This window comes from Coregonus clupeaformis, unplaced genomic scaffold (assembly GCF_020615455.1).
Source record: "Coregonus clupeaformis isolate EN_2021a unplaced genomic scaffold, ASM2061545v1 scaf1343, whole genome shotgun sequence".
Classification (NCBI taxonomy): domain Eukaryota; kingdom Metazoa; phylum Chordata; class Actinopteri; order Salmoniformes; family Salmonidae; genus Coregonus; species Coregonus clupeaformis.
Window position 1 is genome coordinate 1 of NW_025534797.1, and position 16,374 is coordinate 16,374.

The window sequence follows — 16,374 nt, forward strand, 5'->3', positions numbered from 1 at the left end:
AGCTGTGTTGCTAGCTTACCTCATAGTTCTCTACCTCTCCATCATCCACATCTAACTCCAGACTGATGGGAGGACCCGACTGTAGGACCCACTGGAAGCATCGACCTGAGAGAGCGAGAGGAGAGGGAGAGATGGAGAGATTTGAATAAACAAATGATGATCACATGCCTCATATCATCCAGTATTAAACCATATAAACACATGATTTATTACAATACTGTAGTAACATGATGCCTCATATCATTCAGTATTATACCATATAAACACATGATTTATTCCAACATTGCACATCTAATTCACGGTTGCTACAACAACAAGAGAGCAAGTACTCTCACAGGAAGTAAGGCAGGAAGCCAGGGTGGTCGCGGGGCACGGTCTGTGGAACGTAACGACGTCCTGTGATTGCCGAGCATGAAGTGGGGTACGGCTGAGAGAGAGAGAGAAAGGTAAGAACTCTTCATAGATGTGGGGACATGTTCAAACGCAGTGCTGATCCGAAAAAGGTACCAAAATCTGTCATTGATGTTCTTAATTACTGCATGATGCGTGCTCTGTATGATGTCGCTCTCTTATTGTACAGTGTTTTCTCTAGCAGGAGGTAAGCTTGGCTTCTTATATGGTGTTGAGTAAAGCTTAAACCATGTATTTAGATTGTAGGTAGGTATTGTAGTTAGGTATTATAGGTAGTTTACTCAGGTAGTTATTGTAGGTTATTGTAGGTAATTATTGTAGGTAAGGACTGTATTCGGCGGACCCCGGCGGAAGACGAGGCTAGCCTACCCACTACTTGGACCAACAAAGCTAGCTAGCTAGCGGGTAGCTACGGTAACTTTTAGCAACTGTGGTTAGCTGTTTCAATGTTATTTCACGCTTAAGAGTACCTGTAATTGAGCCAACTAGCTGCCACCTTCAGCTGTTTTTCTAACCTCATTATCATTAACGTTAGGTGGTTGGTAGCTGCTGTACTTAATTTCGGCTACTGATTGCAGTCTGCCAGTTTGGCTTTATACATAGCTTGGGCTTTGTCGAGTAAGGCTTAAACTATGTATTTAGATTGTAATAGGTACTATAGGTAGGCATCGTGGGCTTGTATATTATTAAGTAGTATAGGTAGGCATCGTGGGCTGTTGTGGGTAGCTGTTGTGTAGTTATTGTAGGTTACTTTTGTATTCGGCGGTGCGGATGTAGCCTGCAACTAGCTAACTCACCTCCTGGATTAGTTGGCGAGTAGCTATTAGCAACGTATAGCAACTAAAAACAATATCCTTTTAGCCAGCTACATTCGTTCGTAGCTAGCGTCGTTTTTCAAACAAAGTCAACACAGTATCCATTGCTAGCCAGCCAACACTACCAGCAGGCTGTACTGTGGTAGCTAAATACAGTATCTTTGTGCTAGCTACCCAAGCGTTTAATCATTGCTGCGTTATGGAAGGTAAGCTCGGCTTCTTATATGGTGTTGAGTTAAGCTTAAACCATGTATTTAGATTGTAGGTAGGTATTGTAGTTTGGTATTATAGGTAGCTTACTCAGGTAGTTATTGAAGGTTATTGTAGGTAATTATTGTAGGTAAGGACTGTATTCGGCGGACTCAGCGAAGCTACAGGCTAGCCTACCCACTACTTGGACCAACAAAGCTAGTAGCTCGGGTAGCTACTGGTAACTTTTTGCAACTGTGGTTAATTGTTTCCAATGTTATTTCATGCTTAAGAGTACCTGTGATTGAGCCAGCTAGCTGCTACCATTCAGCTGTTTTTCTAACCTCATCCGAGCATTAACGTTAGGTGGTTGGTAGCTGCTGTACTTAATTACAGCTACTGATAACAGTCTGCTGTAGTTTACAACAATTCTAATTTCTAAAGTGGAAGTTGGGAGAGTTTTACTCGGGTGGTTCAGTGAAACACTTATAGTTTCTGAGGTGGAAGTTGGGAGAGTTATATATATATATATTTTTTTTTTTGGGTGAGGAGGCCTGCTCTCTCCTTTCCCTGATGTTTAGTTCATTTCATCCCGATCTCCTCTGCATTATTGTAGCCATCTGCTGCAGCCTGTCAACTATGCACTCTGCCTATCCCTGTTCTCTCTCTCTGCACAGGCTACACAAACGCCTCACACCGCGTGGCTGCTGCCTCTCTAACCTGGTGGTCCCTGCACGCACCACACACCTGGAGTTCAGGTCTCAGGCAGCCTCTGGAACTGCCGTTCTGCCGCCAACAAGGCTGACTTCATCCCAGCCTATGCTACCCTCCAGTCCCTCGACTTCCTGGCACTGACGGAAACATGGATTACCACTGAAAACACTGCTACTCCTACTGCTCTCTCCTCGTCTGACCATGTGTTCTCGCATACCCGAGAGCATCTGGTCAGAGGGGTGGTGGCACAGGAATCCTCATCTCTCCCAAGTGGTCATTCTCAATTTTTCCCCTAACCCATCTGTCTATCTCCTCATTTGAATTCCACGCTGTCACAGTCACTAGCCCATTTAAGCTTAATATCCTTGTCATCTATCGCCCTCCAGGTTCCTTGGAGAGTTCATCAATGAGCTTGGCCTTGATAAGTTCCTTTCCTGAGATGGCTCACCCTTCACAGTTTTTGGGGATTTCAACCTCCCGCGTCTACATTTGACTCATTTTCTCTGCCTCCTTCTTTCCACTCCTCTCCTCTTTTGAGCCTCACCCTCTCACCATCCCCCACTCACAAGGCAGGCAATACGCTTGACTTCATCTTTACTAGATGTTGCTCTTCTACTAATCTCACTGCAACTCCCCTCCATGTCTCCGACCACTACTTTGTATCCTTTTCTCTCTCGCTCTCCTCCAACACTACTCACTCTGCCCCTACACAGATGGTAACGCGCGCCGCACTTCTCTCTCTCTCCCACTACTCTCTCCTCTTCCATCCTATCATCTCTTCCCTCTGCTCAATCCTTCTCCCTCCAATCTCCCGATTCTGCCTCCTCAACCCTCCTCTCCTCCCTTTCTGCATCCTTTGACTCCCTGTGTCCCCTATCCTCCCGGCCGGCTCGGTCCTCCCCTCCAGCTCTGTGGCTTGATGACTCATTGCGAGCTCACAGAACAGAGCTCCGGGCAGCTGAGCGGAAATGGAAGAAAACTAAACTCCCTGCCGACCTGGCATCTTTTTCACTCCCTCCTCTCTACATTTTCTTCATCTGTTTCTGCTGCTAAGGCCACTTTCTACCACTCTAAATTCCAAGCATCTGCCTCTAACCCTAGGAAGCTCTTTGCCACATTCTCCTCACTGCTGAATCCCCCTCCTCCCTCTCTGTGGATGACTTTGTCAACCACTTTGAAAGAAGGTTGACGACATCCGATCCTCGTTTGTTAAGTCTAGTGACACTGCTGGTCCGCTCACACTGCCTACCCTATGCTTGACTTCTTTCTCCCCTCTCTCTCCAGATAAAATCTTGCGACTAGTGACTGCAGGCCGCCCAACAACCTGCCCGCTTGACCCCCATCCCCTCCTCTCTTCTCCAGACCATCTCCGGTGACCTTCTCCCCTACCTCACCTCGCTGATCAACTCATCCTTGACCGCTGGCCATGTCCCTTCCGTCTTCAAGAGAGCGAGAGTTGCACCCCTTCTCAAAAAACCAACACTCGATCCCACTGATGTCAACAACTACAGACCAGTATCCCTTCTTTCTTTTCTTTCCAAAACTATTGAGCGTGCCGTCTTTAGCCAACTCTCTTGCTATCTCTCTCAGAATGACCTTCTTGATCCAAACCAGTCAGGTTTCAGGACTGGTCATTCAACTGAGAACTGCTCTTCTCTGTGTCACGGAGGCTCTCCGCACTGCTAAAGCTAACTCTCTCTCCTCTGCTCTTGTCCTTCTAGACCTGTCTGCTGCCTTTGATACAGTGAACCATCAGATCCTCCTCTCCACCCTCTCCGAGCTGGGCATCTCCGGCACGGCTCACTCCTGGATTGCGTCCTACCTGACCGGTCGCTCCTACCAAGTGGCGTGGCGAGAAGCTGTCTCCGCACCACGTGCTCTCACCACTGGTGTCCCCCAGGGCTCAGTTCTAGGCCCTCTCCTTTTCTCCCCTATACACCAAGTCACTTGGCTCTGTCATATCCTCACATGGCCTCTCCTATCATTGCTACGCTGATGATACACAACTAATCTTCTCCTTTCCCCCTTCTGATAACCAGGTGGCGAATCGCATCTCTGCATGTCTGGCCGACATATCAGTATGGATACGGATCACCACCTCAAGCTGAACCCTGGCAAGACGGAGCTGCTCTTCCTCCCCGGGGAAGGACTGCCCGTTCCATGATCTCGCCATCACGGTTGACAACTCCGTTGTGTCCTCCTCCCAGAGTGCGAAGAGCCTTGGCGTGACCCTGGACAACACCCTGTCGTTTCTCCGCCAACATCAAGACGGTGACCCGATCCTGCAGGTTCATGCTCTACAACATTCGGAGAACTGCGACCCTGCCTTACACAGGAAGCGGCACAGGTCCTAATCCAGGCACTTGTCATCTCCCGTCTGATTACTGCAACTTCGCTGTTGGCTGGGCTCCCTGCCTGTGCCATTAAACCCCTACAACTCATCCAGAATGCCGCAGCCCCGTCTGGTGTTCAACCTTCCCAAGTTCTCTCCCGTCACCCCCTCCTCCCGCACACTCCACTGGCTTCCAGTTGAAGCTCGCATCCGTTACAAGACCATGGTGCTTGCCTATGGAGCAGTGAGGGGAACGGCACCTCCGTACCTTCAGGCTCTGATCAGTCCCTACACCCAGGCGAGGGCATTGCGTTCATCCACCTCTGGCCTGCTGGCTCCCTTCCTCTGCGGAAGCATAGTTCCCGCTCAGCCCAGTCAAAGCTGTTCGCTGCTCTGGCACCCCAATGGTGGAACAAGCTCCCTCACGGACGCCAGGACAGCGGAGTCACTCACCCACCTTCCGGGAGACATTTGAAACCCCACCTCTTTAAAGAACACCTGGGATAGGATAAAGTAATCCTTCTACCCCCCAAAAAAAAAAAAAAAAGTATAATTGTAAAGTGGTTATCCCACTGGCTATAGGGTGAATGCACCAATTTGTAGTCGCTCTGGATAAGAGCGTCTGCTAAATGACGTAAATGTGCCCTTGAGCAAGGCACTTAACCCTAATTGCTCCTGTAAGTCGCTCTGGATAAGAGCGTCTGCTAAATGACTAAAATGTAAATGTAATGTTCTCTATCTGTGTGGAACTCTTCATAGATTAAGGACATGTTGTTCTCTGTCTGTGTGGAACTCTTCATAGATGTAAGGACATGTTGTTCTCTGTCTGTGAGGAAGTGTGTGAAATGTTTTGAATGTATTGTAATGTTTTTTAAAAATGTATACCTGCCTTAATTTTCCTGGACCCCAGGAAGAGTAGCTCTGCCTTGCCAGGAACTAAATGGGGTCACTTAATCAATTCAAATACGTGTAGGACGAGTGGCCCTGTAAGAGAGCCCTTGGGCCGGTGTTTTGATGGCTGGCAGAGGTGTGTGGTGAACAGCTCCTGTGACAGGGGTCGTGGTGAGACAGGAACTGGAGGGGTGTGGAGGGGGACAGGGAGGAAGGGTGGGGTATGTGTGTGTGTCTTACCACTCCGAACAGCTCCTGTGACAGGGGGGTCGTGGTGAGAGAGGAACTGGAGGGGTGTGGAGGGGGACAGGGAGGAGGGGTGGGGTATGTGTGTGTGTGTGTGTCTTACCACTCCGAACAGCTCCTGTGACAGGGGGTCATGGTGAGAGAGGAACTGGAGAGGTGTGGAGGGGGACAGGGAGGAAGGGTGGTGTCCTCCATGAGGGTAGCTGAACCCCCCTCCCACAGACAGGTGCTCTCCTAGCAGCTCCACCTCGTTCTCTATCCTCTGCAACGGCTATGACAGGGATACAAAGGGTTATGAAGGGTCATAGGCATACAAAAAGGATTATGAAGGGTCATACGCATACAAAAAGGTTTATGAAGGGTCATAGGCATACAAAAAGTGTTATGAAGGATCGTAGGCATACATAAGGGGATTATGAGCTGTTACAGAAACGTGTTATCTAGCCTCAAGGGTTCTCTAGGCCAGGATAAAAGGTTATAATGGATTCTAAACTGTTATGTCAAGTCAGTTTGACTAATGTGAGCACATTGTGAATAGAAGACAAGTCAGACAATTTAAGATGTGAATATGAGACTGACTTAAGGTAGTGTTGCTACCCAGGTTAAAGGGCCTGAAAAGCAACACTACCTTAATGGTTAAAGGCTCTGGGTAGCAACACTACCTTAATGGTTAAAGGCTCTGGGTAGCAACACTACCTTAATGGTTAAAGGCTCTGGGTAGCAACACTACCTTAATGGTTAAAGACCCTGGGTAGCAACACTACCTTAATGGTTAAAGGCTCTGGGTAGCAACACTACCTTAATGGTTAAAGGCTCTGGGTAGCAACACTACCTTAATGGTTAAAGACTCTGGGTAGCAACACTACCTTAATGGTTAAAGGCTCTGGGTAGCAACACTACCTTAATGGTTAAAGACTCTGGGTAGCAACACTACCTTAATGGTTAAAGACTCTGGTAGCAACACTACCTTAATGGTTAAAGGCTCTGGGTAGCAACACTACCTTAATGGTTAAAGACTCTGGGTAGCAACACTACCTTAATGGTTAAAGGCTCTGGGTAGCAACACTACCTTAATGGTTAAAGACTCTGGTAGCAACACTACCTTAATGGTTAAAGGCTCTGGTAGCAACACTACCTTAATGGTTAAAGACTCTGGGTAGCAACACTACCTTAATGGTTAAAGGCTCTGGTAGCAACACTACCTTAATGGTTAAAGACTCTGGTAGCAACACTACCTTAATGGTTAAAGACTCTGGGTAGCAACACTACCTTACTGGTTAAAGACTCTGGGTAGCAACACTACCTTAATGGTTAAAGGCTCTGGGTAGCACCACTACCTTAATGGTTAAAGACTCTGGGTAGCACCACTACCTTAATGGTTAAAGGCTCTGGGTAGCAACACTACCTTAATGGTTAAAGGCTCTGGGTAGCAACACTACCTTAACGTTAAAGACTCTGGGTAGCAACACTACCTTAATGGTTAAAGACTCTGGGTAGCAACACTACCTTAATGGTTAAAGACCTTGGGTAGCAACACTACCTTAATGGTTAAAGGCTCTGGGTAGCAACACTACCTTAATGGTTAAGGCTCTGGGTAGCAACACTACCTTAATGGTTAAAGGCTCTGGGTAGCAACACTACCTTAATGGTTAAAAGACTCTGGGTAGCAACACTACCTTAATGGTTAAAGACTCTGGGTAGCAACACTACCTTAATGGTTAAAGGCTCTGGGTAGCAACACTACCTTAATGGTTAAAGACTCTGGGTAGCACATCTAATGGCAGGATATTAAAAATAAACTAGTTTGGGTACTTTGAGAAACACTGCGTTTGTGGAAAAAGTCATAAAAAACACAATTCCCTTATTATAATGAAAATCAGAGTAATGTGTTTCTTACCGATCTGGCCTGTTGTGTCTGGAAGGGAAGGAACTGTCCCAGGTGGAGGGAGGTGGGGGGGTGGTGAGAGAGGTGGGGGGTGGAGGAGGAAAGGGGCATCACTGGAGAGGAGCGAGGGGAAAGACATAGGGCACATGCTGCACCGAACACGCCCCCAGCATCTGAGAGGGAGAGAGAGGAGAGAGAGAGAGAGAGAGAGAGAGGCGAGAGAGAGGGGGGAGAGAGAGAGAGAGAGAGGGGGGAGAGAGAGAGAGAGAGGGGGAGAGGGGGAGAGAGAGAGAGGGGTAGAGAGAGAGAGAGAGAGAGAGAGGAGCGAGAGGGGGAGAGAGAGAGAGAGGGGGAGAGAGGGGGAGAGAGAGAGAGGGAGAGAGAGAGAGAGAGAGAGAGGAGCGAGAAGTGGGGAGAGAGAGAGAGAGGGAGAGAGAGAGAGAGAGGAGAGAGAGAGAGAGGGGGGAGAGAGAGAGAGGTTTGATACAATTTTTCATGTCAACGACATAAATCTTCATTTCATTATTTTTGCCATTAGGGGGCAGCAAACACCAACAATCATAGCAACAACATCACACCTGGGTGGAGGCTTCAATGACCTGAATATATTATACATTTACATTTTAGTCATTTAGCAGACGCTCTTATCCAGAGCGACTTACAGGAGCAATTAGGGTTAAGTGTCTTGCTCAAGGGCACATCGACAGATTTTTCACCTAGTCGGCTCGGGGATTAGAACCAGCGACCTTTCGGTTACTGGCACAACGCTCTTACCCACTAAGCTACCTATCTGTTGCTATGTACAACCGATACACTTCTCTCGTAAGTAGCACAATAACTCATGTTCTATACAATACATGTCTTAGCCTGGATACCAGTCTGTTCAGCTATCATTCCATTCCTTGGTCTAGTCTGGTACCAGTCTGTTCAGCTATCATCTAGTCTGGTACCAGTCTGTTCAGCTATCATCTAGTCTGGTACCAGTCTGTCTAGCTATCATCTAGTCTGGTACCAGTCTGTTCAGCTATCATCTAGTCTGGTACCAGTCTGTTTAGCTATCATCTAGTCTGGTACCAGTCTGTTCAGCTATCATCTAGTCTGGTACCAGTCTGTTTAGCTATCATCTAGTCTGGTACCAGTCTGTCTAGCTATCATCTAGTCTGGTACCAGTCTGTTCAGCTATCATCTAGTCTGGTACCAGTCTGTTTAGCTATCATCTAGTCTGGTACCAGTCTGTCTAGCTATCATCTAGTCTGGTACCAGTCTGTTTAGCTATCATCTAGTCTGGTACCAGTCTGTCTAGCTATCATCTAGTCTGGTACCAGTCTGTTCAGCTATCATCTAGTCTGGTACCAGTCTGTCTAGCTATCATCTAGTCTGGTACCAGTCTGTCTAGCTATCATCTAGTCTGGGTACCAGTCTGTTCAGCTATCATCTAGTCTGGTACCAGTCTGTCTAGCTATCATCTAGTCTGGTACCAGTCTGTCTAGCTATCATCTAGTCTGGTACCAGTCTGTTTAGCTATCATTCACTCCTTGGACTAGTCTGATACCAGTCTGTTTAGCTATCAGTCCACCCCTTGGTCTAGTCTGGTACCAGTCTCTTTAGCTATCATTCCACTCCTTGGTCTAGTCTGGTACCAGTCTGTTTAGCTATCATCTAGTCTGGTACCAGTCTGTTTAGCTATCATCTAGTCTGGTACCAGTCTGTTCAGCTATCATCTAGTCTGGTACCAGTCTGTCTAGCTATCATCTAGTCTGGTACCAGTCTGTCTAGCTATCATCTAGTCTGGTACCAGTCTGTTTAGCTATCATCTAGTCTGGTACCAGTCTGTTTAGCTATCATCTAGTCTGGTACCAGTCTGTTTAGCTATCATTCACTCCTTGGTCTAGTCTGGTACCAGTCTGTTTAGCTATCATCTAGTCTGGTACCAGTCTGTTTAGCTATCATTCACTCCTTGGTCTAGTCTGGTACCAGTCTGTTTAGCGATCATCTAGTCTGGTACCAGTCTGTTTAGCTATCATTCACTCCTTGGACTAGTCTGATACCAGTCTGTTTAGCTATCAGTCCACCCCTTGGTCTAGTCTGGTACCAGTCTCTTTAGCTATCATTCCACTCCTTGGTCTAGTCTGGTACCAGTCTGTTTAGCTATCATCTAGTCTGGTACCAGTCTGTTTAGCTATCATCTAGTCTGGTACCAGTCTGTTCAGCTATCATCTAGTCTGGTACCAGTCTGTCTAGCTATCATCTAGTCTGGTACCAGTCTGTCTAGCTATCATCTAGTCTGGTACCAGTCTGTCTAGCTATCATTTACTTCTTGCCACCTCTGTCATATGACACGGACTAGACTGATAGCTAAACAGACTGGTACCAGACTAGATGATAGCTGAACAGACTGGTACCAGATTAGATGATAGCTAAACAGACTGGTACCAGACTAGATGATAGCTAGACAGACTGGTACCAGATTAGATGATAGCTAGACAGACTGGTACCAGATTAGATGATAGCTAAACAGACTGGTACCAGACTAGATGATAGCTAAACAGACTGGTACCAGACTAGATGATAGCTAGACAGACTGGTACCAGACTAGACATTTGTACCTGAAATGTTCAAAATGTTGTGCCCTCTTGGACATGACCCAGGAGAACCAATAAAAGGACTGTTGTTAAGTCCCAGGGTGGTAGTGTTGTCCTGTACTGAAGACCACACTGCAAACACACACACCCCAATACTCCCTCCCTCCCTCCTTCTACTCACAGGGTGGTAGTGTTGTCCGGTACTGAAGACCACACTGCAGGCTGGGATCTGTTGTTGAGAGGAGCAGACAGGAGGGAGGTGCTGTCCTGTATACAGAGGAGTAACTAGACCACGATGAGGAGGGACAGCAGTCACCGTATAGGAGACTGGGACTGAAGCCTGTTGGAGAGAGAGAGAGTTAATATATAGGAGACTGGGACTGAAGCCTGTTGGAGAGAGAGAGAGTTAATATATAGGAGACTGGGACTGAAGCCTGTTGGAGAGAGAGAGAGTTAATATATAGGAGACTGGGACTGAAGCCTGTTGGAGAGAGAGAGAGTTAATATATAGCAGACTGGGACTGAAGCCTGTTGGAGAGAGAGAGAGAGAGTTAATATATAGGAGACTGGGACTGAAGCCTGTTGGAGAGAGAGAGATAGTTAATATATAGGAGACTGGGACTGAAGCCTGTTGGAGAGAGAGAGAGAGAGTTAATATATAGGAGACTGGGACTGAAGCCTGTTGGAGAGAGAGAGAGAGAGTTAATATATAGGAGACTGGGACTGAAGCCTGTTGGAGAGAGAGAGAGTTAATATATAGGAGACTGGGACTGAAGCCTGTTGGAGAGAGAGAGAGTTAATATATAGGAGACTGGGACTGAAGCCTGTTGGAGAGAGAGAGATAGTTAATATATAGGAGACTGGGACTGAAGCCTGTTGGAGAGAGAGAGAGAGTTAATATATAGGAGACTGGGACTGAAGCCTGTTGGAGAGAGAGAGAGAGAGTTAATATATAGGAGACTGGGACTGAAGCCTGTTGGAGAGAGAGAGAGTTAATATATAGGAGACTGGGACTGAAGCCTGTTGGAGAGAGAGAGAGTTAATATATAGGAGACTGGGACTGAAGCCTGTTGGAGAGAGAGAGTTAATATATAGGAGACGGGGACTGAAGCCTGTTGGAGAGAGAGAGAGTTAATATATAGGAGACTGGGACTGAAGCCTGTTGGAGAGAGAGAGAGAGAGAGAGTTAATATATAGGAGACTGGGACTGAAGCCTGTTGGAGAGAGAGAGAGAGTTAATATATAGGAGACTGGGACTGAAGCCTGTTGGAGAGAGAGAGAGAGTTAATATATAGGAGACTGGGACTGAAGCCTGTTGAGAGAGAGAGAGAGTTAATATAGGAGACTGGGACTGAAGCCTGTTGGAGAGAGAGGAGAGTTAATATATAGGAGACTGGGACTGAAGCCTGTTGGAGAGAGAGAGAGAGTTAAATATAGGAGACTGGGACTGAAGCCTGTTGGAGAGAGAGAGAGAGTTAATATATAGGGAGACTGGGACTGAAGCCTGTTGGAGAGAGAGAGAGAGTTAATATATAGGAGACTGGGACTGAAGCCTGTTGGAGAGAGAGAGAGTTAATATATAGGAGACTGGGACTGATGCCTGTTGGAGAGAGAGAGAGATAGTTAATATATAGGAGACTGGGACTGAAGCCTGTTGGAGAGAGAGAGAGTTAATATATAGGAGACTGGGACTGAAGCCTGTTGAGAGAGAGAGAGTTAATATATAGGAGACTGGGACTGAAGCCTGTTGGGAGAGAGAGAGAGTTAATATATAGGAGACTGGGACTGAAGCCTGTTGGAGAGAGAGAGAGAGTTAATATATAGGAGACTGGGACTGAAGCCTGTTGGAGAGAGAGAGAGTTAATATATAGGAGACTGGGACTGAAGCCTGTTGGAGAGAGAGAGAGAGAGAGTTAATATATAGGAGACTGGGTCTGAAGCATGTTGGAGAGAGAGAGAGTTAATATATAGGAGACTGGGACTGAAGCCTGTTGGAGAGAGAGAGTTAATATATAGGAGACTGGGACTGAAGCCTGTTGGAGAGAGAGACAGAGAATTAATATATAGGAGACTGGGACTAACCTGTTGGAGAGAGAGAGAGATAGTTAATATATAGGAGACTGGGACTGAAGCCTGTTGGAGAGAGAGAGAGATAGTTAATATATAGGAGACTGGGACTGAAGCCTGTTGGAGAGAGAGAGAGAGTTAATATATAGGAGACTGGGACTGAAGCCTGTTGAGAGAGAGAGAGAGTTAATATATAGGAGACTGGGACTGAAGCCTGTTGGAGAGAGAGGAGAGTTAATATATAGGAGACTGGGACTGAAGCCTGTTGGAGAGAGAGAGAGTTAATATAGGGAGACTGGGACTGAAGCCTGTTGGAGAGAGAGAGAGAGTTAATATATAGGAGACTGGGACTGAAGCCTGTTGGAGAGAGAGAGAGTTATTATATAGGAGACTGGGACTGAAGCCTGTTGGAGAGAGAGAGAGTTAATATATAGGAGACTGGGTCTGAAGCATGTTGGAGAGAGAGAGTTAATATATAGGAGACTGGGACTGAAGCCTGTTGGAGAGAGAGAGTTAATATATAGGAGACTGGGACTGAAGCCTGTTGAGGAGAGAGAGAGAGTTAATATATAGGAGACTGGGTCTGAAGCATGTTGGAGAGAGAGAGAGTTAATATATAGGAGACTGGGACTGAAGCCTGTTGGAGAGAGAGAGTTAATATATAGGAGACTGGGACTAACCTGTTCATGTAGGTCCATAACCATGGTTCCTTGCTGCTGTGCCTGGTGGTGAGCTGCTTGATGAGAATGATGGACAGCAGGGGTGCAGTAACCGTTGCGATAGGGTGGGGGGTGGAACAGCTCGGGCTCCTCCACCCCCTCTAGCAGGGGCTGGGGGGCTGGCCGTAGGGGGAGGAGGGGGTGAGGGTAGCTCTGGTGGGGGTGAGGGTGGTGGTGGCGGTAGTTTTGGTCCTGGGGGTCTAGTCGGATGGAGGGGGGAGGAGGGGAAGGGTGGTGGGGAGGAGGGGGGAGGTGACGTGGGGGACGGGAGAGACGGCCACGCTGGCGACGCGCTGGAGGACTGGAGGAAAGGAGAGGGGGAGGAGTTAAGTCTTCATCATTCTGATAACTATAATCAAATCATTAACTATGAATATACCATCATCATAGTTACAATCATCATCATCATGTTAGCTCTTACTGGTCAATATTGACTACTGAGAAATCTTCCAAACTGAATAGCTACCTAACTGACTGAGTAACTGACTGACTGTAAAATGAACCAAGCAAAGTAATCAAGCTAAAAGCACAGTACCAGGTGAGGTAACAGTCTCTTACCTGTGTCTGTGTCTGGCAGGTGTATGGCAGCGCTCCTGGTGGTAGTGGGGGTTAGGGGGAGGTCTGCGACTGGGGGGCAGCTCCCATGGCCTCATTGGTGGAGAGGGGGTTGAGGGTGGGGCCACAGTGGAGAGATCCAGCACTGATTGGCCGGATAGCCTCTGACGCTTTGGACTGGGGCTGTCCTCACGCTGTTGGGGGGATGGGGAGAGAAGATGAGGATAGAGAAGGGGAGGAGAGAGGAGGAGAGGAGAGAGAAGGAGAGGAGAGAGAAGGGGAGGAGAGAGAAGGGGAGGAGAGAGAAGGGGAGGAGAGAGAAGGGGAGGAGAGAGAAGGGGAGGAGAGAGAAGGGGAGGAGAGAAGGGAGAAGAGGAGGGGAGAGAATATGAGGGGAGAGAAGAGAAGAGGGGAGAGAAGGAGAGGAGAGAGAAGAGGAGGAGAGAGAAGGGGAGGAGAGAGAAGAGGGGAGGAGAGAGAAGGGGAGGAGAGAGAAGAGGGGAGGAGAGAGAAGGGGAGGAGAGAGAAGAGGAGGAGAGAGAAGGGGAGGAGAGAGAAGGGGAGGAGAGAGAAGGGGAGGGGAGAGAAGGGGAGGGGAGAGAAGGGGAGGAGAGAGAAGGGGAGGAGAGAGAAGGGAGAAGAAGAGGGGAGAGAAGAGGAGGAGAGAGAAGGGGAGGAGAGAGAAGAGGAGGAGAGAGAAGAGGAGGAGAGAGAAGGGGAGGAAAGAGAAGTGGAGGAGAGAGATGGGAAGGAGAGAGAAGAGGAGGAGAGAGAAGAGGAGGAGAGAGAAGAGGAGGAGAGAGAAGGGGAGGGGAGAGAAGAGGGAGGAGAGAGAAGGGGAGGAGAGAGAAGGGGGAGGAGAGAGAAGGGAGAAGAAGAGGGAGAGAAGAGAGAGAGAGAGAAGGGGAGGAGAGAGAAGAGGAGGAGAGAGAAGGGAGGAGAGAAGGGGGAGGAAAGAGAAGTGGAGGGAGAGAGATGGGAAGAGAGAGAAGAGGAGGAGAGAGAAGAGGAGGAGAGAGAGAAGAGGAGGAGAGAGAAGAGGAGGAGAGAGAAGGGGAGGGGAGAGAAGAGGGGAGGAGAGAGAAGGGGAGGAGAGAGAAGGGGAGGAGAGAGAAGAGGGGAGGAGAGAGAAGAGGGGAAGAGATAACCCAAGGTTAGTTTCACATAGCACCTATACCTCCATCATAAATCAATATAGAGATGTAGCATCACCCTCTCTGATCAATGGTCCATATTGTTGCTCAGTAACACACAAGCCCTATTCTACCCCATATTGTTGCTCAGTAACACACAAGCCCTATTCTACCCCATATTGTTGCTCAGTAACACACAAGCCCTATTATACCCCATATTGTTGCTCAGTAACACACAAGCCCTATTATACCCCATATTGTTGCTCAGTAACACACAAGCCCTATTCTACCCCATATTGTTGCTCAGTAACACACAAGCCCTATTCTACCCCATAGTGTGACTCATGGTGCTTCCTTTGTGAGTGTGAGACATGAATACAGGCCCATATGAGAGTCATCTGCACACATTAGGGCTTGAGTTGAGACGCAGTGAGACACACTTTCACAGAGAAAGTTGGGGAACACTTTTCAGTCAACGATGACTCACTCACTTACCGGCAAGATCTCACTCACTCCCTCATTTTCTCTCACACACACACGCCACACCAGTGTTCATTTCACCAACTAAAATAGTGACGATATTCTTCAAAACACCTATTTTTCAGTGGCAATTGACGAGACTATAACTGACTAAATAGACCCAGAAGAAAATAGAACTAAACGAAAATTATTTTTCATTTGGGTGAGGGAGGCCCTGCTCTCTACTCTCCCAGATGTTTAGTTCATTTCATTCCGATCTCCTCTGCATTATTGTAGCCATCTGCTACAGCCTGTCAACTATGCCTCTGCCTATCCCTGTTCTCTCCTCTCTGCACAGGCTACACAAACGCCCCACACCGCGTGGCTGCTGCCTCTCTAACCTGGTGGTCCCTGCACGCACCCCACACCTGGAGTTCCAGGTCTCAGGCAGCCTCTGGAACTGCCGTTCTGCTGCCAACAAAGCTGACTTCATCCCAGCCTATGCTAATCTCCAGTCCCTCGACTTCCTGGCGCTGACGGAAACATGGATTACCAGTGAAAACACTGCTACTCCTACTGCTCTCTCCTCGTCTGACCATGTGTTCTCGCATACCCCGAGAGCATCTGGTCAGAGGGGTGGTGGCACAGGAATCCTCATCTCTCCCAAGTGGACATTCTCAATTTTTCCCCCTAACCCATCTGTCTATCTCCTCATTTGAATTCCATGCTGTCACAGTCACTAGCCCATTTAAGCTTAATATCCTTGTCATCTATCGCCCTCCAGGTTCCCTTGGAGAGTTCATCAATGAGCTTGACGCCTTGATAAGTTCCTTTCCTGAGGATGGCTCACCCCTCACAGTTTTGGGGGATTTCAACCTCCCTATGTCCACATTTGACTCATTTCTCTCTGCCTCCTTCTTTCCACTCCTCTCCTCTTTTGACCTCACCCTCTCTACCGTCCCCCTACTCACAAGGCAGGCAATACCCTTGACCTCATCTTTACTAGATGCTGCTCTTCTACTAATCTCACTGCAACTCCTCCATGTCTCCGACCACTACTTTGTTTCCTTTTCTCTCTCGCTCTCCTCCCACACTACTCACTCTGCCCCCTACACAGATGGTAATGTGCCGCCGCAACTTTCGCTCTCTCTCTCCCACTACTCTCTCCTCTTCCATCCTATCATCTCTTCCCTCTGCTCAATCCTTCTCCCTCCAATCTCCTGATTCTGCCTCCTCAACCCTCCTCTCCTCCCTTTCTGCATCCTTTGACTCTCTGTGTCCCCTATCCTCCCGGCCGGCTCGGTCCTCCCCTCCCAGCTCCGTGGCTTGATGACTCATTGCGAGCTCACAGAACAGAGCTCCGGGCAGCGGAGCGG

The 16,374-nt window shown here is 48.0% G+C and overlaps 1 pseudogene; it reads right to left on the reverse strand.

Moving 5' to 3' along the window:
* Positions 1-19: 19 nt before the first annotated feature.
* The window catches only part of LOC123486912, a 48,372-nt pseudogene continuing 32,017 nt past the window's right edge, over positions 20-16,374 (reverse strand).